At 42.8% G+C, this 25,678-nt stretch overlaps 1 pseudogene; it reads right to left on the bottom strand.

Annotated features, from left to right (window-relative positions):
• Positions 1-1,572: 1,572 nt before the first annotated feature.
• On the bottom strand, positions 1,573-23,932 carry LOC148879575 (triacylglycerol lipase OBL1-like; annotated as a pseudogene).
• Between the last annotated feature and the right edge of the window lie 1,746 nt (positions 23,933-25,678).

Here is a 25,678-nt window from a genome sequence, read left to right as displayed (position 1 = left end):
AATAAGTGTTGTAAATGGTATATCTAATCATGAAGGGGTAGATTAGTCAATCAAGGAAATCAATCACTTGCTAATCTATTTTGATATAATATGTATGAATCATATGGGTAGGTCTTCTAAGTATGGCAGCTCATGAACTAGCTAGTTTACAATGCTTGTAAAGATAACCAAGAAAAATGTACCACGAGCTGCCTTTCCAGATATATTGATGTTCTTAAGGTTTCATTTGTTTGCGATATAAACGCTGAATCAGGATTATGTATTCTGGTTCGTGTTTGCGAGTATTTATTTGATATGTAAAAATGTAATGATTATCAGATAAAAAATGTATTTTTTGACATTTTTATACTTTGAGAATAGAGTACTGTACCTTTTTTTTTTTATACAATTTTGTGTTCTTTTGATAATTAACTTTTTGACCAAAGTTAAGGCATTGGAGCATAAGATATAGTTGGAGCATTTAATGATGGGCCCACACTTTGCACCAATTTCAAACAAACAAGATGAATACAAAAATGGTTTAAAATGTGATCTGTGTTTGCGTTCATGAACCAAAAACTAGGTAAATATGTAGTTTACATATTTGTGTTTGCATTGCAACTAAACGCAGACAAAGCTCAGTTTAGAAGGAGTATAAATATAAATATGTAGAGTGTAAAATCTTGTATTTTGTATGTATTTGTACTATACATATTTGTATTTGTATTCTTTCCAAATAGGCCTAAATGAATGATATTTCTCTATGTTTTGTTTTGGCCAAAAGAAAATAAAAAATCTCTAATTTTGTACAAAACACTAAGGCTGCGTTTGGGCTAAAGGAAAAAGTAGGGAAAGGAAGGGAAATGTGAATTGGGATCTGCTCCTCATACATGATGCCTCACACCAACCTCACAGGCTCATCTCACCATGCATTGGGAGCATCTCTAGTGAATAATAATGTATAAGCATGGGAGATGTTCCTAATACATGGTGGGATGTGCCTATGAGGTCGGTGTGAGGCCCCCTATGTGAGGAGCAGATCCGGTCTCGAGAAATGTGGGAAAACCTTTACAAATCTTGTATAGGTTTCCCTATCTTTCCCTTCTTTTCCCTACTTTTTCATTTAAACCAAACATAGCTTAAGTGTGTGTTTGACAACATGGTTGATTTTGTTTTTAAAAACAAAAGCTAGGGCATTTTTTGTTTTCAAAAACAAAGCCAACCATATTGTTGAACACCCCCTAACTAAATATAATTCTAGAAGAGATCCATGCAACAACGGACTGGTATTAAAAGATACCCATCACCCATCTTTTAATAAATTCTCTGGCTAGTTGTAGGGGAGAGTTGGGGTAAAATCCTGTTGCCACCGGGGTTGGGGGGTTATGGGTATGGAGAATGGGCTACCCCTTTTGTGTAGCCACATGAGGCCAGAAAAATGGAAACAGAATTTATTATAGGCGAATTTAAGTAGTACCATATTTGATATATTTTATTATTATATTTTTAAATCAATGGAAAATCACAGAATTTTGAGGGGTGGCAAATAAAAAGGGAGGAGGAGAGAGGATAAGATGACATGGACCAAGACCACTAACTTGTGCCTTTGTACCGGCTGCTGTAGTTGAGGCATCCACCAAAGTGAACAAATTCTATAACTGGATCACCAAAATGCAACCTAGGAACAATATCATATCTATAAACTACTCTGAAATGCCTCCTGTAATCCCTATTCAGCTTTTCCTCCATGAATTTCACAAAATTCTTATCTCTAATCCTTGGCTGTCCAAATGTGTAAACAACCAGCAGATTATTCAGAATGTCCTCATGATGTGCAAGCCCAGCAACAAACAGGATTGCAAGTGCACCATCTAAGCTGTGTCCTGTTACTAATATCTTGGCACCTTTGTTTGTTCTCAGCAATCTTCACAGCTCTTCCTATCAACCGGACGTTCTTTGGCCTGTCGCAGAACATGAAAGCTTGGGTTTCGTTCTTGTTTAGATAATCTGTACGTAACACAGGGAATAGTTCTCATTAATATTACTTCATTCGTATAGTTTTGAAATTTGCCTCAGGGCATTAAAGAAATAAAAGAAAAACAACGTCCATGTCAGTTATGAAGATATGAGCCCAATAAATGGTGGGTCCTATTCCTACCTTGTAGATCAGTTGGACCAAAATCAGTGTGTGTAGAAGATTATCACAATCTGGTTATACTGGACTAGGAAGCTTAGTAGATAAAAGTCCAAGTCAGGTAGTTGGAAGTTATATGTTTAGGCTGATCTTTGGCATAGGCAAGATCCCATTTTATGTTGAATCAATTCTTCAAAAATGGGTAGATGCGCGGTTTTTAAAACCGGATTTAACAGGAATCCATTCTGGAGACGAGTTTCTGCATCGAATGGTTCAATCGTCTGGTCTGAATGGACGGCCCATTCTGACAAAAACGGCTCTAGGGTGAAATGGCTTTTCCGGTCCAATCGCCTGGTCCTGTCCGGTTTTGAAAACACTGGTAAGATGGCAAGTACTGGGGACCACATGCCCCACCATACCCAAAAAATTAAAAACAGAAAGAGAAACTGAGTTGGGCCACTACTCACTAGGAGTGAAGATAGGCTTGGGCTTGATAAGTCCAGTTCTGGTCTGATTATTAAATGGGCTTACAAGTTCTGCTCAGAACCACAGTGGATTCGTGATGTTTTGGGGCCCAAACAAGCCCATATCTATTATACATACTAAAGCGGGATGGGCTTCTTTCGTTAAGGCTACGTGGCCTTTTCTTCCCGCAAGAAAAGGTATCTGCACGTGAAATCATTTTTTCTTTGCAAAAATAGCATTCCCTATGGCGAAACCGATGAAACTGATGAAACCATTTTTTGTATCTGTTCAAAAGGAGTCGTGGTCCATCTGTCCTCTTCCCCGATTGCATTCAAGGCGTCTACGTTTGTAACGACGCCGATCCCCTGTTCGAGCCTGTCACCGGTCACCATTTCTTCGATGGTGACGGTATGGTTCATAGTTGTTAGCATCCACGACCGCTCGACTAGCTACGCTTGCCACTTCACTGTGAGCTTCACAGGCCATTCTGGTATTGCTCGGCTCCTTCTCTTCTATGGCCTCATATCTAAATAATAATGTCTGCATATAACTCTGTGGCCTGTACTACTACTGAGAAGTGAGAAACTGAGAATACAAATGAATGTATGTAGGTTAAAATTTTACAGAGAGAGAGAGAGAGAGAGGAGGTTGACCTTAGAAAGCTCCAAAAATTATCCAAGAAAGGAAAAATAGGAATAATGCTACGTGGGGTCATAGTAAGTAGCCAGTGCGTAGCTGCCAGAGTCATCACTCATATATCAGATCAGATCAGACATAGAACCTATCTTCTTCAGTAGATCCACACGGCACACGCAACACAACCATGGGTGCGGAAAAAAGCAACTGATTTTAATGTCTTTGGGTTTCATTATAACATGAGAGTACAGGGAAGGCGAGGAAAGCAAACAATGCATGCAGCTCTTCGAATCACAAGAAGGAAATGAGAGAAGGACGTACACTTTCGATTTTTATACATGCTGGGTAGTAAGTAAATCCGCCTGAGGGATCAAAGGGAGAAGCTACAACACTGAAAGCAAAATTACAGAGAAAACACTAATAAATGATTAAGGGTTTAAAGTAAGAAATCCTTTACAGGAAAAAGAAAGCTGGCTAGAACCCTAGAGTATCATCAAGGACGATTGGAAAGATATAGAAGTTCGAGTTGGAGCTTTTTGGAAGACGCTGAGATGGCTGAAACAGAATATACGTTTGCATGCAAGAAACGAATGGTGGGATCTCTATTTACAAATTGAACCCACAAACATACCCCATTTACAAAATGGGAAAGCAAATAAAAGAAAGGAAAAGATCAGAACTAGAGGAATGATGTAACAAAGAGAGTTGAGAGAGTTCCATCTTATTTTCGTGTGCCTCTGGTAGCCATGGAAACTTGCACGTTCCATCTCATTTGCTCTCTAAATCCTCTCTTTCTTTCTTTCTCTAAGCCAAGAGAATTACAGTGATTCTCTCTCTCTCTCCTCTGGATTCACATCTCCTCAGGCCCTCACCTTCATACTATCGGCTTTCGTGGTAGCCTGGTAGGACAACACTTTTCCGCTTTTACCGGCAGTCATAGGTGGCGGGGTTCCCACTGTTTGTTCTTCTGCAAAATTCAGTAATTAACTACGATTGTATGAACACAAAAGTTTCCGTTTTGAGTCATTTCTTAAATACCTCATCATCATAATCATAAATAAATAGCACCGAATACCATAAAAAAGCTAACTAATTAAGTTGAATAATATGCAAGATTCAAAGTGTCGACATGTATCGGCTTGTATTGACCGATACGTGTCATTCCGGCACCCCATCGATATGCCCTTACAGTAGGTGTATCGGTGGTCTGACCGGTTCCGGGTGGGCGAAGACCTAAACCGGTTCCTCTAAATCAGTTGGCGAAAAAAAAAAAAAAAAACCAAAAAGAGTACTGATTCGCCTGATGCGCCCATACCAGCGTATCGGACGTATCGATATTTTGAACCTTGATAATATCTTTAATGTTGTGAAAGTTACTAGTAGTCTTGAAATATGAATTAATGAAAAATAAATAAATTATTAGATTTCTTTAATATATGATTAATTAAAATCAAAATTCAGAGTTTCAAATGTCATAAATATTCATTTCGGTCTCTACTATTGTCAAATTCGCAATCATAAATTGAAGAATGGGATTAGTCCATATTTTCTAATTACCATTCATAAATTGTAGTGAGCAAATATCGGAAACTGACACCGTGGCAGTTTTCCTTGACCGCAATATTCCACATTCTGACCGTAATATTTGATTAATCATGGTAGCATAAATTTGGCTCGGATTTGCTCAACTTGAATTCAAAGGTGTTGTGGAGGCTTTGAGCACATAGACACAGAAGGATTCGTTTTCAAATGATATATATTTTTTTAATTTGCATTACTTCAACTGGCGAATGTGTAGAAGGGTAGAGTAGTTTAAAGCTGTCAACTTAGGTGGGCATTAGGGATTTTGCATGGTTGGGCTTAGACTTTTGGATTCTGAATTTAACTTGGGTTGAGGCTTCGGGTATTTAGACACAGGCCAAATCCGGCCTAATGGCTTTAATTCAATATGCTGGATTAATGTTGAAATGCAAATACAAATTTGTATTTGCAATTTTCCAGGCTCAACTTGGATGGAGTATAAATACAAGTATATAGAGTGCAAATTTGTATTTATATTCTTTTTAAATTAAGCCTAAGATTTAATTTGGAAAGAGTATAAATATAAATATGTATAGTATAAATATATAAAATAAGACAAAATTTAGGCTCCATTTGATTTGCAAAAACAGGGGTCTGGAATTGGATGTTTGTAAGGTTTATCTGATCAATTGTTAAAATCTTTTTTATCGAAAAATCATGAATGTTTGTAAGATAGTATTAAAGAGCATGATTTTCAAAATCAGATTGGACCGGATGGTCGGACCATAATAACCGGTAACTGGTCAGCCACTTCCACTAGGGTGAAAGTGGAGATCAGCGTGCTGGATCTGCTTATCCAATTTGTGCCTCTTTGGTTTATTAATGGGGTGATGATGGAAGTTCTCATCATACATGAGCAACTGCCCAGTTTTTGTTTCATTTGCAGCAGATTAGTTCATGATCGGAAGGATGCAAGATCAGATCTAGTATTCTGGAGTGCTTGGAGACTTGCAAGTCATAAGGATCAAGAGAAAAGTTAACATGCTTTGGCAGAGAAAATGAGCCTTAAACCTTCCTTTGGCTTATCACCGGCAGTCTGTTCAGAGTTCCAAACTCAAAAGCGAGGGTTCCGCTCATTGCGGGACTTAACCCAGTGCCCTACGTCACGAGCTGACGACAACCATGCACCACCTGTGTCCACGTTCCCGAAGGCACCCCCTCTCTTTCCAGAGGATTCGTGGGGTTAAATTGAATTCTTGCTGAAATTTCTCCAGGTAAATACAAACCTATACCTACCCATCTATATAGAATACAAAAATTAAAAGTATAGGTTACTTAATTCATACTGGTTTCAAATTTCAAATTGGAGGAATGTTATGGTAAAGCTTCGTTTGAAACAATATGGGAGAAAGCAACGTGCAACTTGAAGGACATAATCGGCTGTGGATTCTTACATCCACCATTTTATATAGGAATGAAGGTGCTCTCGGCTCGGCATTGTTTGTTCTGTTCCACTAGAATCCCGATTTTTGGGGGTTGTAAATAGTACAAGTACATGATGGAGCTCGAGCAAAAAGTAAGTATTGGTTCGTTTCTCAGGGGCGAGGATCTATGGTTAGTGCCAATCAATAAGTCGGAACAACTTTGTAACTATATCTTCGATATGGAAGCTGAAAGGATCCGATCCCAACAAGTTTCAAATTCAAAAGTCAAATTTGTTGGAATTGGTCAAACCAACCATTTTGATCAAAAGTGTATCACACGGTAATCAATTATATCAATAGAAAGAAATCACAAAAGATATATTGCTGCCGTTTTGAAATGATTAAAGATCACCCAAGTAATGTCTAAACCTACACGGTCGGACCGTTCGGCTTGGCAACTAGTTTCGTTTTACCCCACCATTAATTAATCTAAATCTTTGAGCAATTAAAATCAACCAGTGCACAACTACGTCTTACAGAGATGAATTAAAAGAAAAAGAAAAAAAAAAAGGTAAAACAATTCTATGAAATTAATAAATAATAAATAATTAATACATAATAATCCTATCACTTGCAATATCCGTACTCGGATATTTACTTGATATTCTATTTTATTCCTCACTTCCATGCTCGGCACGGGTTACTTTGTTAGTATTAAATAAAATGTTACTGATTTCAGGACCATGGCTACATCCCACCAGGCCAATGCCACGCCAAAGAGTACCTATTGTTGCATCATGGTCTAGTGGGCCTAGAAAGCCATACCCAGGCCTGGACCATGGGCCTAATTATGCGGCCCATGGTTGGTTGGGCTCAGTGTCCATATTGGAACAGGCCGGCTCATGTGAAACTCGTGTAACTTGGCCAAGTTAATTAGGCAACTCTATCAGCTCTATGAACTTGATTAAATACGACGGAGTTATGAGAGAGAGAGAGAACATGCATGGTTGAGTGTAAACAAAACAGACCTGAGATCTTGTTCCAAACCAATGGCACTAAGCCACCATTTAAACTTTAAAGCAACCAAATTCAAGGCGGACTCCACCCGACGCACTTCTTTTATGGGCTTTCAACAACTTCTGCAGCGTCAAAACTAAAACAGTGAATCAGGTTGGGTTGATAAGCTGGGGACTGTCTATGAAGTCACAACTCGCTAAGCTTCTCGGCAGTATTAGTTTCTTAAATACATTCAACACTGTCAACTTCTCTGGGTAATGTAACATATAATCTGAAGATCTAGTTGATGAATTGTGGGGCGCTTTACAACGTCTCATGGTACATTCCCACCGTGGGAACATTTCCCAATGATAATATCAGTTTTGATGATGTTATCATCGGCCGGAGATATTTCTAATACATGGTGGGAAGGTGCTGTGGAACGTTGTGGGGCGCAGATGTGAATTTCTAGTTTGATGTGAATTCCTAGTTTAAAAACCAGACAGTGGGCGAATGAAAACAAAGCCTTTCGGTTCTTAGTCAGTCAGTTCTAATTAATGCACAGGTCGCTATCTTTACATAAAGTTTGAAACACAGTATTGTGAGTCAGACACGATACCTTCCGTTACTGACTCACTGATTAATGAATCTTTGCATGTTTATTACCTTCCGCTCACATTATGGCCATGTGAATACCTTCCCTCACCGGACTGTTTTCATTATTTAAATAGTCTCTACTGTATTAGTTAGTCTTTATTCCCCATGAGAAACACGGATTTCTCGGCCCTTTAAGCTTCTTAAATGATTTAATTAATTTCTCTACTTTTCCTAGAGTATTAACTACTACTACTACTCGCCACTCATCCTCAATTTTCTTTATTTGTCCATCACTTTCGCCATTCTCCTCATACCCACTTCAGTTGATTATCTGATTTTATGTTTCTGCCTTGAATTCTACATGGCGATCCGTTTTATGAATTTTCTCCGAATTAATTTGAGAAAAAAACCAAAGACAAATTTTTATAGTGGTTTGTGGTGGATGTGTATGAGGGTGCAATCCCCGCAGCGGTATAGACCCGATTCATACTCATTTTATAGGTCTGAATCGAATACGAAGAGTTATGTATTTCGGGGGTTATCTCTTTTGTACCAAGAGTCTGAGTCTTGTGAGAGATGAGTGAGACATTGGATGTATTTTGGGGCTTAGGGTTTTCTATGAGAGCACAATTCTATATTTCTTTCCCATTACCAACTTCATAGTGGATTTTTGTTCATCTTTTGCTCATGGATGTAGGCTATAAGCTGAACCACATCAGTCTGTGTGTGTTCTCTATGCTTGTTTCTCTTTATTTCTGTTTTACCTTCATTTTGAATGCCATTCGAATTTGTTTTCTTGGATTTTCCACAACAAACTGGTCTCAGAGCCCTATTTTTTGTTTGGCATTTATAATGTCATCAATGAAGTTTGATATTGAGAAGTTCGATGGTAGCATTAGTTTTAGTATTTGGCAAGTCAAGATGCATGCCATTTTGGGATAAGACGAACTACACAAAGCTCTGTATGGGAGGGAGAAGAAACTTACAACTATGAGTGGTGAAGAATGGGAGGAGTTAGATTTTAAAGCCTTAATCACGATTTAGTTGCTACTATCGAATAAAGTTTTGCGGGAAATTGTTCATGAGAAGACCGTTGTGGGTTTTTTGCGATAGTTGGAGTCTCCATACTTGTCAAAATCTCTTGTTAGTAAGTTCTACTTGAAGCAATGACTATTCCTATTTTGGATGGCTGAAGGGACACTTATAAAATCCCATATTGATGAATTTAACTCTATTATCATGGTCTTGCAAAATATTGATGTTAAGGTTGAAGATGAAGAGAAAGCCCTTTTGTTATTCTGTTCCTTAAAATGGTATTACTCTCTAAAGAAGTGATTGATAAAGACTTGACTATGAATAGTATAGAGTCTTGATTCATGTCTGTTGGCCTAAATTTCTACAATATTATATAATATGTATTATATATGTCATATTATAATATTCATATATATAGAACACTGAATATAAAATAAAAGGGAAAATATATGATATGGAAAAGATATGGTATGGAAAGAATTTTGACCAATCAAAACCCACCCATGAATTTTGATAAATAACACCTGATTCACTACCAAGTAGATGATTCCAGTTGATTGGTCATGTGTTTTTCCGATACCATATCTTTTCTATATCATAGTTGAATCCTAAATAAAATGATACGTGTGTTTGTGTATATATATATATATATATATATATATATCTTTTCTATGCTTAATTTATATAAATAATTTCAGATTTAAATACAAAACCTAGGCTCAAGCCTGAAATTTCTAGACTGGCCCACGGCTGGACTGAAAATAATCACCCTAGCTCTAAAAAGAGGCCAAAATTTTTCAATTCAAAATAAAAACACATGTAGCATATTGGAGAGGGACCTTAGTTTAACTCAAATAAAACGTCTGATACTGAGAATGGACATCAATGGAGAACTGAGCGAAGAATAGATGGTCAAGAGGGTTTTTGTCTTCAGTGACATGGATCTCGACCAAGGGAAGTTTATGAGGCGATCCGAGGAAAGTTTTAGAAGAGTGGGTACACATTTGTGCCAGAAATTGTATTCTATAACTTAATATAAGGCTGTGTTTGGTTGCAATGCAATTTTATTTATATTAGTATAAATGTATGGAAGTACAAATAAAAAGAATACAAATAAAGGTTTAATTTTGTTTTGAATTTTACTTCATTTAATTAAGAAACGACGAGGGTGCTTCAGTTTTGACTAGCTATACCGCGCGACTGCTGAAAAATTCACTGAAAGGCTAATGGGTATGTAGCCAACCAGTTGACTGTTAAGTGGATGTTAGTTAGTTAGCTCTCTTTCCTGTGTTCTTCCGTCTTTGTTTTCTTTCTGCTATTAGAATGTTTGAGAAAGACTAGGCACAGTTTCTGTTAATTATCCACCGTCAATAAAATTTGGAATAATTTTTATAACAAATCAACCAACCTTAGCTTTATTCAATAAAAGACAAAGCAACATTGAGTAGTTCAACCAATTCATTTGCTATAAAACAAGCGAACCAAAATGCTAAGGTTGCAACTGGTGCTGGATTAGCTCAAATCCAGCTCTATTTCGGATAGGGTAGGACCCAATTCTTACTTGATAAGCAGATGTGTAGAACTAATTTCAAACCATACCTCATAGGGTGTTTCTGGTCTAACCTGAACTGGGATTGGTTGGAAATGATCCAGATTTACTACCCACAACTCTCTATTCACTCTCTTCTCGCCTTGAATTGCAACCATACATCGCCATCGTGTATTATGAGATGTGCGGCTGCAGTGTACTGTAAGGTAGAGAAAGTGAGCAAAAAATCTATTTTAGTGAAATGGTTCAGATTTACTACGTACCCACAACCTTCAAGGCGGGTAGATGAATGCGTCAAAGTTGCAACCCCTTGAAACTATTTAATACAATATCTGAATGGTAGATGAATGGTAGCCATACAGCTTGATCAAATTATTGCATAAAGGATCCTTTAAGACCATGAATTTGGACCATCTGGGGTGTCAAAGAATCATTTAACCTAAAAGTTTAAAATGTTAGGACGTTGAATAGATTAATATTCTTTAATACATCTCCTCACCCGAAAGTCTATTGGGCTTGAAATGTGAACAAGTACAGATTCATCCATCAAAGAACAATTTAACCTAAAAACTTAAGCTATTAGGTGAAGTCCTTGAATAGATTGCTATTCTCTAACATAGGGCCAAGGTCTATTGTTAGACCCCACATAATATATTCCATATTCAAGGCTATAGTACTGAAAATATAGGATCAAGGAAAAAATATTAAATATATATCCAATTTTGTCTTATTGTTGTACTTCCCATAAGCTCCACAACCAATCAATGTATCATAAATTTCTTGATCTCATTTAATTAATTAAAACCCTCAACACTTCCATGCTTTTTGATGAAGAAAGATTTGGCCCGACCTCATAGTTACATAACACATAGCAAAGGCAATAGCTCGGTAAAAAAGCACGCCTAAGGCACGCGCACCAAAGGGAGAAACCAGCGGTCCGAACTCCCCTACCAGTGGTCCGAACTCCCTACTAGGAGCATGAACTCTCCCTTAGGCCCCAAGCCACTCAGACAGTACCCCGAACTATCCCACCTGTAGCTCAGGACACACCTCACCGAACTGGCCTGCCTTATAGCAGTTCGGGACACACCTCGCCGAACTGGCCTGCCTTATAGCAGTTCAGGACTCACCTCACCGAACTAGTCTGCACTATGGCAATACATGACATACCTCCAAACTTAAGACTTCACCTCGCTCACCACTCCAGCACATCGCCTCTGACACTTGGTGGCCGCACTCCAAACGGCCAACTGCCACTGCCACCTGACACCACCATCTCCAGTTACAGAGATGGCACCGACAAGGAGCAGTGGCGGTTCTGTCCCAGCAAAATGGACGACACCCAAACTGACAGAAACAAAGGTAATCATACCCGACCTGACAGGGGCTTCGGAGTGAGTACGCGAAGTGGTTATAAAAGGCCCCCTACCCCCAACAACAAGGTATGTGAACTTTGCGCCATCTGGTTTTATTTTGCCTTTGAGAGAATACTAACTTGAGCTTCAGAGTTATCTCACTGGGTTCCCCCCGGAGTTCCCTCATTTTCTCCGTTTCAGGCTCCCCGTCGCTCCAGTCAGAGGCGAAATCGTTGACAGCTAAGACCGGCTGGATTGCGCTCCAGTCAGAGAGAATACTAACTTGACCCATCATACTTCCATCTCTGAACAAGTATGATGGGTCCTTTGACGCATTCCAGTCACAGATGCACCTCGCTAGGGCCAGTGAGTCATGTGTGTGGCCTTCACCACCACCTTTAGGGGGGTGGCCCGCACCTGGTACCGGAACCTAGCTTTCGGGTCAATAAAAAGCTGAGCCCAGTTCGTGTAGATTTTCACCGCACACTTTGTTACCAGCAAGCGGTGCCCCAGAACCGAGAAAAGTATCTTCGGGCTAATCCAGAGAGAAGGAGAACCCATCCGGAGTTACATCAAGCGGTTCAATGAAGCATGCTTGCAGATACCACGGTTAGACCCCACGATACAGCTCGTAGCGGCCAAAAGAGGGGTAACGCACAAAGAATTCAAATGGCACATGGTGGCCAGCCAGCCAGCAACCGTGGCCGATTTCCTCAAGCTTGCGGACACGTTCATGAGAACAAAGGAAGGAATCAATCAAAGAACCGAAGGCGGGGTTGAAAAAGGAAAAAGAGAAGGCGAGCCCTCCAACCTAGGTGACAGAAGAAGCCAGGCCCGAGAGGTGAAGCCAAGCCAGCCGTCCCGAGCTCCCTTAGCAGTTTGGACGGATTACATGCCGTTGAACACAAGGTGGACCGAGATCTTGATGACGATCAAGGACGCCCCCTACATAAAGTGGCCGCTCGCCTAAAGAGTAATCCAAACGAGAGGAATAAAAATCTATACTGTAGTTTTCATAAAGATCACGATCATAGTACCGAACAATGTAATAATCTCCGGGATGAGATAGAGGGACTCATCCATTGCGGATATTTGAGAAATTTTGTACATAATGACAATAATAATAAAGTAGGTCTGCAAGGGGAACACGGAAATGATGCCCCCGAGTCGAGTAGTAGACCGGCCGAAGCCTTGTAGCGACCTCCCCCAGAAGAGAGGCCAGTTCGGGGAATCATCCACGTGATAGTGGGTGGTTCAGTGGTAGTAGGTTGCACTTCGGTAGCAGCACGGACGTGGTCGCGACCCCCTCCCCATACAATGCCATAATAGGGCGGCCAATTACACATATTTTGCGGGCAGTGGTCTCCACCTACTATTTGGCAATGAAGTTCCCCACGGACTTCAGTGTGGGGGTAGCGTGGGGCGACCAGCTTGAGTCCCGCAAATGCTATGTTGCCGCCCTAAAGGGAAAAACCAATGTAGCCGACGACCCCGAACTGGAGCAGCCTGCGGAGCAGGGTGAGGAACGAGCTTCGCCCACTAAGGAAACAGTCGCAGTCCCGACCTCGGCTACAGATCCGGCGCGAATGCTACAGATCGGTGCTTTCGTCAAGGAGCCTCTACGAACTGAACTGGTGAGTTTCTTACTTCGAAATTTAGATATTTTTGCATGGTCCGCGGCGGATATGCCCGGTATTGACCCTGGCCTTATAACTCACAAACTTAACACTGACCCTGTAGTCATATCGATTAGACAGAAGAAACGCAACTTAGCCCCGGAGCGCTGGAGGGCGGTCGACGAAGAAGTCAAAAAGCTCCTCGCAACAGACTTCATAAGGGAAGTTCATTACCCGAACTGGGTAGCCAACCCAGTGCTGGGGAAAAAAGCAAATGGCAAGTGGCGCATGTGCGTTGACTACACCGACCTGAGCTGAGCTTGCCCAATAGACTACTTCCCCCTGGCCCGAATTGACCGCCTAGTGGGCGCGACCTCGGGGCATGAGCTACTAAGCTTCCTGGACGCCTACTCAGGCTACAACCAAATCAAGATGGACCAGTCTGATGAGGAAAAAACTAGCTTCATAACCGAGTTCGGCCTGTACTGTTACAAGGTCATGCCCTTCAGACTAAAGAATGCTGGGGTGACCTTCCAAAGACTTGTAAATAAGCTTTTTCGGCCCTTAATTGGCATGAAAATAGAATGTTATGTAGACGACATGGTCGTCAAAACACAGTTCTCACAGGAATTAATAAAAGACTTAAATTCCGTTTTTCAAATTCTGCGTCAATATAGAATGAGACTGAACCCAAATAAGTGTGTCTTCGGTGTCACCTCGGGTAAGTTCCTAGGGTACATTGTCAACCGGTGCGGTATTGAGGCCAACTCGGACAAAATAAAGGCCATCCTTGATATGAGACCACCGCGAAAAGTAAAAGAGGTTCAAAGGCTAAACGGCCGCATAGCCTCTCTAAGCCGCTTCATGTCCAAATCGGTAGACCGCTGTCTGCCTTTCTTTAAAGCAATCAAAGGCAAAGGGTTCGAATGGACCCGAGATTGCCAGCTCACGTTCGATGAGCTTAAAACCTACCTTGCCACTGTGCCAACCTTAGCTAGACCCGAGGAGGGCGAGGTCTTAGAACTGTACCTCTCGGCGAGCGACGAGGTGGTCAGTTCGGTACTAATAAAGGAAGTAGATCGGGTCCAGCAGCTCGTCTATTACATTAGTAAAATTCTACAGGGAGCAGAGACGAGATACCTGCAAATAGAAAAAATAGCGTACGCACTAGTGATTTCAGCTCAAAAACTCCGCCCGTACTTCCAAGCTCACACCGTCGTCGTCTTAACTGACAAACCTCTGAGACAAGTCTTGCTCTAGCCCGAGGTTTCCGGTCGGCTGACGAAGTGGGCCATCGGACTCAGTGAGTATGATCTCCAGTACAAACCCTGGACCGCCATTAAGGTCCAAGCCTTAGCAGATTTTATCGCCGAGTGCATATTCAGGCTCGAAGCCCATGAGCAGGTTGAGCCCGAGATCCCCAGTTCGGGTGAACCCGGAGCTCCCAAGCAAATAGTGTCTAAACCCTGTGAAGTAGCAGCCAGTGTGGCATCTCTCCTGGTCAGGCCAAGTGCGAACTGGGATGAGGAGCCCTGGATCTTTCACGTAGATGGTTCCTTGAACCAGCATGGTAGCGGGGCTGGAATAGTCTTATGCGGCCCGGGTGGCACAAAATTGGAATACACACTACGCTTTGAGCTCGCGACATCCAACAGCGAGGCTGAATACGAAGCACTGATAGCCAGGCTGAACCTAGTGCAAAAGGTAAGAGCAAAGCACATAGTCATCTGCAATGATTCCCAGCTCGTGGTCAACCAGGTTACGGGCGAGTATGAAGCACGCGAGCTCTCCATGATCGCATACTTAGTGAAAGTAAAAGAGGCCCTGCTCAACTTCCAATCACACTTCATCAGGCAAATCCCGAGGTCAGAGAACACAGAGGCCGACGCTCTGTCCCGGTTAGCCAACACAAGTCACAACAACATGAGAATCGTGTACATAGAGGACTTACCTCGGCCTAGTATTCTCGATGGGGCAGAGGAGGTTGCTCCCATCCTTGAAGTAGAGCCGAGCTGGATTGACCCACTCGCGAGTTTCTTGCTAGATGGAACCCTCCTTGCAGACCGCAATGTGGCTAAGAGGGTGCAGCGCCAGGCAGCCAAATACGTCATAATTGACGAACGGTTGTACTGACGGTCCTACACGCTCCCCTACTTGTGTTGCTTGCGACCTGCCAAAGCTGAGCTCGTACTCCGCGACACTCATGAAGGTCTGTGCGATGGACACCTGGGGGGCAAAGCACTCACCCAAAAAGCACTTCAACAAGGATACTATTGGCCAACGATGAAGGCAGAAGCCGTCGAGCTCGTCAAAAAATGTGACAAGTGTTAGAAGCACGCCAATATCCACCATCAGCCTGCTTCCGACCTCAAATACCTCGCCAGCCCATGGCCCTTCGCACAATGGGGCATCGACCTCCTGGGGGCCATTTCTGCCAGCAACAGGTGGGAGAAAGTTCCTAGTGGTGGCAGTAGATTACTTCACAAAGTGGATAGAAGCCGAACCTCTGACAACAGTTACAGCCCGAAATATACAGAACTTCTTTTGGAAGAACATATTATGTCGCTTCAGGTTACCTCGGGTACTGATCTCCGACAACGGCAAGCAGTTTGAGGATATCAAGTTCCAAGAATGGTGTTAGAGTATGGGAATTCGGCAGAACTTCACATCGGTCGTGCACCCGCAGGCAAATGATCAGATAGAAGTAATGAACAGAGCCATCCTACGCGGACTAAAAGCACGTCTTGACCGAGCTAAAGGGTTTGGGCGGAAGAGCTATCAAGTGTTTTATGGGCTCACCGAACTATAAAAAAAACCGCCACAGGAGAGACCCCCTTCAACCTCACCTACGACACTAAAGCGGTAATCCCAGCGGAAATCGAAGTACCTACACTGTGACTAGAAACATATGACGATCAGATGAACGGAGACAAGTTACGCACCAACCTCGACCTACTGGATGAGGTAAGAGACCTCGCACACATCCGGACAGTGGCCTATCAGCAGCAGGTAGCTCGGTACTACAATGCCCGAGTTGGCGACCTGGTTCTCCATAAGATTCTGGTGCTCGAACCCGGCGTGGGCAAACTTGGACCAAATTGGGAAGGGCCCTATAGAGTAAAGAGAGCGCTCGGGGGAGCATACGAGCTCGAAACCTTAGAAGGCAAACAAGTACCCCGAGCGTGGAACATCGTTAACTTAAGGCGATACTACCTATAGACCGCCAAGCGAAGTGGGCGAAATCTCTACAAGAGTCTAAGGGTCAGGATGCCGAGCTAACAAGAGGAACCTCAGCATAGGCAAGCAACGAAAAGTCAGGCATATTATCAGTTCGACAAAATATCAGTCAAAAGACTAAAGCGAAGCAGAGACTAAGTACTAAACACCGAAACAGGTCACGTGAGTGCAATAACCCAGGCAAGAAACAGATCGGGCATATTATCAGTTCGGAAAATTATCATTTCGAAAAAAAGAACAACACTTAACCAAAAAGATTGTCTACTTCATTGCGAGAAAAGGAAGAGTACAAAAAAAAATTTACAAGCCCAGAGCTACTTCTTCCCCATCAGAAGGCACTTCAACGACTCCCGAAGGCCCTGCCTCACCCTCAAAATCTGGCTTGCCATCAACAGCGTTGGCCATCTCCTGGGTTATACACGAAGTGGATATGGTGCTAATATCGAGGTCGGGGTATGTGTTCCGGATCATCCACCGGCTCAGTTTGAATTCCCTTCTATAAGAATCCACCATCAGGTCGTCAAAACGCGGCGAAGCGATGTAGTCCTCAATGGCCTTTTTCTTTGCATTTTCAATACCTTGGGAAAAGATCTGCGCTTTCTCCTTGATGTCCTCCTGAAGATATTCGACCTGATGCTGCAGGTTCAACCTCAGATCTGCCATATGCTTCATGACTACCCCCATGGCCTCGGCATCCTACTGAGACATCGCCTGTCTAACCATAGCAACACGAGTAGCATGAGCGGCCGCCTCGGCAGCTCAAGTATTTGCCTCGGCAGCACGAAAGGCCTCTTCGGTAGTTCGCGCTTGCCTCAAGCTCCTCTCCACCTGGGCCGCTAAGGCGTGAATGGAGGAGTTCACCTACCAAAAGGAACAAAGGATAGGATTTACAACAGCAAGAAGGATAGAAAACAAAGAGGGCAGACGAAATTTGACTCACCACCATAGCATGAGTTACGGCATGACAGGCGATCTGGTTCAAGGGAAGACCGGTCCACGTCGCGATCTCCTCGGGGAAAGTGGCCTCCCTACTCTTCTGAAGAGCGTAGTTCGGCGACAACACGCTCCTGAGACCGAGAGTGGACCTAGAATAAGCGGGAGCACTAGAATAGGCAAGAGCACCCGTGTGAGTTGTCTCGGCGTAAGGGGCTCCTGCCGCTTCCTGCATTGAAGGAGCCACCTCGGGCTCCCTGGGCAGATCCTCCGACGTGTGGTCTGGAACTTGTTGCTCCTCCTGGGGCAGCTCGGTACGAGTTCGCTTGGCGACCCGCTTCCTCCTCTTCATGCCTTGGAACATGCGCCCCCCACGAGTCCTCTCTGAGTCCATCACACCTGCAGAAAAGAGTTCGGCATCAGAAAAAACGAAGGAACAAAGCAAACAAGAAACCTCTGAGCAAGAAACCTACCCGAACTCAGGCCGACCGCAATAAGCTTGGTCTCCGTTAAGTACTGATGGCATTTTAACCCTTGTCGTGCCCATTGCCAGAGGCTCTTCACCATCTTTTTATCGAGAGTGACACCGGAATCAGGAGCGGCCTCCCCCCACCCGGTTTGAAAAGGCCACCCTTGTGCACTTCGCACCCCAAAGTAGTCCCGCTTCCATGTCGGGACCTTGTTGGGAAGTTCGTGCAGAAGCTTAAAACCCGGGCGAGGAGACAGGTAATACGCCCGTCTTCCCCCGGGAAGAGAACCTGCTTGTTTCTTGAGCATTAAAATAGAGGAGAATATCTTCAAGTCTAAAGGGAAGCCCTGTTCGCAAAAAAGGGAGGTTGTCCCCACCAAGTTCCGAATAGAGTTCGGATGAAGCTAGCCAATGGTAATGCCAAAGTGGTTTATGACCTCGACGAGAAGGGGGTGGAAAGGCAATCACAGCCCCACAGCGAGCTGCTCCCAAAATTTCACGATCTCATTAGGACCGTGTTCCCAAGGAAAGCTACCCGAAGGAATGAAATAGGCGTACCCGCCGGGCAAATTGTAAGAAATAATAAGAGATTGGAGCTCCTCGGGCGTCATGGTCGAAGGACCAAATCTATCTAGCATCCGACCTTGACGAGAGGTAGACGCCAAATTGCCCGAAGCGGCTCTACCTATGGGTTTGAAGTCGTCCTCAAGTTCTACCTCAGGATCACTAAGGCCATCGGGGGATGAGACTCGGTTCGTAGAACCTACATCAGACCTACTCGAAGAATTGTTTGAGCTATCCAAGCTAGACATCGAGGAGAAAAGGTGGATTCAAGAAAGACTCACCCGAAAAAATGTTTCGAAGGCTCCGGAAACTGAAACAAGCAAGAAGACCTTGGAGGCGAAATAACAATCCTAGACGCGAACTAAAAGGCTAGGGCACGAGCTGGAAAATTGGACGCGAACTCAAGTGGCAAACCGCAGAAGTGACAAATCGACTGGGGTCCCCTACTATTTATAGCTACAGTAACCAAGAACCAACAGTGCAGATCAAAGTCAATATGACGGCCTGCATTCGCATTGACCGCACGTCCCCTGAGACCGAGACGTGATTGGTGCACATCTCTCTGAAATGGACGAAACGTCAGCGCACGTCTTTCTGCAACTGACAACTGCCAGCGCATGTCTCTTCAAAACAGCAGTGGCGCGCTTTTTTTCAAAATCAAAAGACTTGCTGTCACGTTCCCAGTGGCACGATTTTTTGAAATTTAAGATAAATGCACGCTGCCACGTCTGTCAACATTTGTAAGCAGGCATGCACGTCTCCCACCTTTTTGGACACTCCAAAAAACCAAAGAACCCTGACGAAGCACCTCGCGTTATCAAGATTTGAAGAACGGGACAAATCCACCTACCACCTCGCAAACTCCCCGCGCCAGGGCAAGACCCTTGGCGCGAGGAGTGGGGGGCAATTGATGAAGGAAGATTTGGCCCGACCTCATAGTTACGTAACACGTGGCAAAGGCAACAGCTCGACAGAAAAGCACGCCTAAGGCGTGCGCACCAAAGGAAGAAACCAACAAACCGAACTCCCCTACTAGCGGTCCAAACTCCCTACTAGGAGCTTGAACTCTCCCTTAGGCCCCAAGTCACTCAGATAGTACCCCGAACTGTCCCGCCTGCAGCTCAGGACACACCTCACCGAACTGGCCTGCCTTATAGCAGTTTGGGACACACCTCGCCGAACTGGCCTGCCTTATAGCAGCTTGGGACTCACCTCACCGAACTAGTCTACACTACGGCAATACAGGACATACCTCCAAACTCAAGACTTCACCTCGCTCACCACTCCAGCACATCGCCTCCAGGATGCCAAACCGAACAAACCATACCATGCCTGACACCGAGGAAGTTTGTACGCAGGGGTGGTGCACCTGATTGATTTGGGATCTGACACTTGGCGGTCGAACTCCAAATGGCCAACTACCATCGCCACCTGACACCACCATCTCCAGTTACAGAGACGGCTCTGACAAGGAGCAGTGGCGGTTCTGTCCCAGCAAAAAGGACGACACCCGAACTGACAGAAACAAATGTAATCATACCCGACCTGACAGGGGCTTCGGAGTGAGTACACGAAGTGGTTATAAAAGGCCCCCTACCCCCAACAACAAGGTATGTGAAATTTGCGCCATCTGGTCTTTACTTTGCCTTTGAGAGAATACTAACTTGAGCTTCGGAGTTATCTCACCGGGTTCCCCCCGGAGTTCCCTCATCTTCTCCATTTCAGGCTCCCTGTCGCTCCAGTCAGAGGCGAAATTGTTGACAGCTAAGACCGACCGGATTGCACTCCATCACTTCCCCATCCTGATAATTCATTTACGTCGTAGCCTTGCTCCATTAATATAGTCTCTTGGACTGTGGGAACTCATACCAGGAACAAGAAGCCCTAACAAACAAAGAGGGAAAACCTTCATTAAAACTTTTCCCTTCTTTAATGCCGACAAAGATTGCCCTAACAAAGTCCAAGCAAGCATTGAAGTGCATGGGAATAAAGTACAAGGGATTGAAGTAATTCTCATTTGTGTCCTCTTTCAAATCCTGCACTTACTCCATAAAAGTAATTACAGACAAAAGAAAATCAATAATGCCCATTTAAGTTAATCATGTAATGTTAAAATTAAGCTCTAAAATAGTAAAATTATTTTCTTCTACCAAAGTTTTCACCGTATATAATACTTATACCTCTAGGCCTTTGCTAACAACTTCTACCACTGACAAGAAAATCACTCATTTGGAAGACAAAAGTTTCATTGAGATTCCAGCTATTTATGTGTGGAAGGTATGGTGAAACGGAATAAAAACAAAGGATAACCTTTAGTTTTTAACGGAATCAGATTCACTCTGTCGTTATGCTAGGGCTGTCTGGTTCACTGCACAGATTGGAATAAATCCTCTTGATATCCAAAACAACACAATTCACAAATTCATAGATGAATGGAGGTGCAAAAAGCTGCGCCTTTTTCCCATGGAAGAACAGCATATTCTCATAGAATTTTTTTAGGCTTAGTTTGGAAGAGTACAAATATTCCTCAACCTTGTGTTCGCACTTTATATATTTGTATTTGTACTCTTATCAAACTGAGCCTTATTCTCTTCAGAGACCAATATGGGATATGAGAAATGCAAAATTTTATGGCAACAAGATTCTAAATCCTGTATAGCTGCAGATCGGCTTCCATCAGGGTAAACCTGTGCCCATACCATTCTAACAGCCTTTTGTAATCTTGCATTGAAAATATTTCCCATAAAATAAAGCATATAAGTACGAAGATATTCTCAAGACAGTAAAGGCTGTTTGAATGGGCTTTGTCCTGACTGAAGCCGAACTCGTACAGCTGGTCAAGAGTATACACTTTTATTTGATTCCAACGTTAATCAATTCAACAGCTTCCCCAGTGTTTCTACATTCGCACATAATAGCTAGTCAGCTCAGAATATCATCTCTATGTTGATGGATCCTTCAGACCGGAATCTACAACTGCTTTCAACTGGTTATGTAATAATCTAAACAAATAATGGTTAAATTTTTCAGGCAGGAAGTAGAAGAGTTAACACAACTAGCAGCCTTCAAGCTGAGTGGTGGGCTCTTCTCCGAAGCAGGCGATCCAACTAAATCTAGACTTTCTGCTTTTTCTGATTCAGTAAGTGTTGTAAATAGTATATCTAATGATGGAGTAGATTGGTCAATCAAGGCTATTATGGAGAGGAAATCAATCACTTACTGAACTACTTTGATATGATATGTATGAATCATATAGGTGGATGTTCTAATATTGTAGTTAGCTCATGAACTGGCTTACAATGCTTGTAAAAACACCCAAGAACAATCTACTACGAGCTGCCTTTCTAGATGTACTGATGTTCCTAAATGAATAATATTTCTTTGTGTTTGTGTTTGTGTTTTGGCAAAAAAAAAAAAAGAATCTCTAGTTTTGTGAAAAATACTAAGGGGGCGTTCTTTTTTTTGGATTTTGAGAGGGGGAAAGTTGGTCAATGATAAACTGGTGACAAATTCTCTGACTAGTTGTAGCGAAGGTTTGGGGTCAAATCCTATTGCCATCAGAGTTGGGGGAGTTATTGGTTATGGAGAATGGGCTACCCCTGTTGTGTAGCCCCATGAAGCCATAAAAAAGGAAGCAGAATTTATTGTGGGTGAATTTAAGTAGTATCATATTTGATATTTTTTATTTTTATTTTTTTTAAATTCAATGAAAAATCACAAAATTTTGAGGGGTTGCAAAGAAAAAGGAGAGAGAGAGAGAGGATAAGCTGTGATGGACCAAGATCACTAACCTGTGCCTTGTACCAGCTGCTGTAGTAGAGGCATCCACCAAAGTGAACAAATTCTGTAACTGGATTACCAAAAGGCAACCTAGGAACAATATCATATCTATAAACTACTCTGAAATGCCTCCTGTAATCCCTATTCAGCTTTTCCTCCATGAATTTTTCAAAATTCTTATCTCCAACCCTTGGCTGCCCAAATGTGTAGACAGCCAACAGATTGTTCAGTATGTCATCTTCGTCATGATATGCAAGCCCAGCAACAAACAGGGTTGCAAGTGCACCACCTAAGCTGTGTCCTGTTACTAATATCTTGGCATCTTTGTTTGTTCACAGCAATCTTCTCAGCTCTTCTCTTATGTTGTAGTATGCCAAATTTTCTTTGCAGTGTACACCTTTGCCGTGATTTTGTTCTCTTTGCTTTGAAGGCCAAGGGCTTTCATGAATCCTACATGAACTCTTCCAATTCCAAATACAGAGATCCAAGAAACGTCCAGGTCGGTCAACCAATCTGCAGCATTGGCTATCTCTGTTCCACGAAATGCTACAACTAGCAATCGAACGTTCTTTGGCCTGTCGCAGAACATGAAAGCTTGGGTTTCGTTCTTGTTTAGATAATCTGTACGTAACACAGGGAATAGTTCTCATTAATATTACTTCATTCCTCAATAATTTTCAAATTTGCCCCATATGAGCCCAACAAATGGTGGGTCCTACTCCTACCTTGTAGATCAGTTGGACCAAAAACCAGTATGAATGGAAGATTAGGCTGATCTTTGGCATGGGCAAGGTCCCATTCAATGTTGAATTGGTTCTTCAAACATGGGTCAGATCAGATGGCAAGTGGTGGCGACCACATACCCCACCATGTGTTCCACCCTTGGCCCCACCACCAAGAAAATAAAAGGAGAAAGAGAAACTGAGTTGGCATGGTTAGGCTTAGGCCACTACTCAGTACTCTCTAGGGGTGAACATAGGCTGAGGCTTGATAAGTGCAGTGCTGGTCTGATTATGCGATGGATCTACTAATTATGCACAGACCTCAGCCTAAAAATATAGCCCGAGAATCACACAGTGGGTTTGTGAATTGTGATCATTGTGGGCTGAAGCTGGCCCACTGTTAAAGAATACCTATTATTGCATCATGCTCTAGTAGACCTAAAAGTCATAACTTAGGCCCATGTTCTATGAACTTGATTAAATACAGAGTTATGAGCTTTACCGTTATGGAAGCAATAGAATCCCTCAAAATGCATCTGCAGCACAAGTAAAACCATAATGAGAGAGAGAGAGAGAGAGAGAGAGAGAGAGAGAGAGAATGAACATGCATGGCTGAGAGTACACAAAATAGTCTTGAGATCTTGTTCCAAACCAATGGCATTAAGCCACCATTTAAAACAACCAAATTCAGGGCGGATTCCACCCGACGACCCACTTCTTTTAATGGCTTTCAACAGCTTCTGCAGCGTCAAAGCTAAAACAGTGAATCAGGTTGTGTTGATAAGCTGGGGATCGACTGTCTATGAAGTCAACAACTCGCTAAGCTTTTCCGCAGTACTAGTTTCTTAACTATATCAAACTCTCAACTTCTCTGGATGATAGAAGATATAATCTGAAGATCTAGTTGATGAGGTTGCCATGGGAGAAGAAAATTAAAAATCAGTTCTAATTAATGCGCAGATTGCCAATCAAGGCCATATGTATCTTTACATAAAACTTGAATCACAGTAATGTGAGCTAGACACGATACCTTCCGTCACTGGTTAATGAATCTTTTTGCATGTTTACCTTCCTCTCACATTATGGCCATGTGAGAGGCAGGATACCTTCCCTCACTGGACTGTTTTCATTATTTAATTAATTAGTTCTCCCACTGTATTAGCTAGTCTTTACTCCCCATGAGAAACACGAATTTCTCGGCCCTTAATTATTTATTAAGCTTCTTGATTTAATTAATTTCTCTACTTTTCCTAGAGGATTAACTATTACTACTACTAGCCATTCATCTTCATTTTTCCTTACTTGCCCATCACTTCTGCCATTGTTCTCGTACCCACTGGCCTAAACCCAACCCAGTTTTAGATTAGTATCTTGTACTTTGAGCCTAGTTTTATTTTGATCTTCAAAATTCAAAGTGTGTTAATTCAGTACTTGAATTTTCAAAATCAGTTATGTGTATCATGTGATGTAATGTGTTACTTAAAACTTTTAAAAATATCAAAATTACTCTTTGAAATAAAACACTCTTTATCATCTTCTTCCTCAGAAATAAGATGATATTCATCATGTGAATCATGTCCTGCTTTCATTGATGTATTCACACCACCTTGAAGCCAAACACCAACCAGATTCAATATCTTGGAAGCTCAACTCTCCAACCTTAGAATTCTTAAAAAGATTTTAGAAGAACTCAACTCTTCGGCCTTTTGCTTCAATTATGAACTGATAGAATCTCATATCAACAACTGGATCTGTTGCTACCTAGGATGGAGCTGGGGGCAATAAGGTAACTTCGCTTCTGCCTGAGGCTTACGAGTCTAACTTGAGAGTAAGAAGAGATCACAGGTTAGTGGCCTCGGGTGTTATCCTAGGGGCGGAGACTTCGACAATCAAGTTAGTCAAGTGCTTGAGAGGGGTCGAACTAGGATTGAGACGAGGTCACTCAAGAGAAAGTAAGCTAGAGAGCAAGAGCGAGCAATATGGTTTACCTTGAACTCGGCACCCCCATTTATACTTGACCTTACCATGGAGTGGTTGGAGGTTATTAGGAGTGGACGGCCAGGATCTCATCTGACCGATGACACGTGGTGAAATCCTAGGCCTTGTCGTGTGCGCCAATATCGTCACTTGCTCTCCACTCTCGAGGCCGCAATGGTGGAGGTTGAGCGGTGCGTTGGGAGAAGACCTCTGCTTTGACCGGAGGGAGTACTATTTTGCCTTTGCTTTAATAGAGGCCATGACTTTGGTCGGAGAGGGCATCATAATGAGGTGCGGAGGCATCAACCTCGACTACTGAGAGCTTTTGTGGGGTAACCCTATGGTGGCTACTTCCTTGTTGACTTCTCGCTTCCTTGGAGAATCATGGTGGGTCGAGGGCGTGAGACTGTGCATGACACGGATGTTAGGCATCTGCATTTGTCGATCGTTCTTTGTACGGGTGTCGTCATAGATCCATACATGGGACGAGCATTGGCGTCGATCGATCGTGGTCATTGCACGAGACAGGTGGCAAGTTACTCCTGACCCATAGTAGGTGGTTGAACCGGCTAGTCCTCTTCAGCATCATTTTGCATTCCCGAGGTCAATGCCATGTGGCACATGTCGGTTTGGGCTATCAGGTCAGCGGCTCCGTGGTCATTGGATTGAAGCAATTTGAGCCATACATA

Source organism: Nelumbo lutea, chromosome 1 (genome assembly GCF_056320005.1).
Source record: "Nelumbo lutea isolate HS-2025 chromosome 1, American lotus-T2T, whole genome shotgun sequence".
NCBI lineage: Eukaryota > Viridiplantae > Streptophyta > Magnoliopsida > Proteales > Nelumbonaceae > Nelumbo > Nelumbo lutea.
The sequence above is the reverse complement of the archived record's forward strand: the minus strand, read 5'-3'. Positions and strand labels throughout refer to the sequence as shown.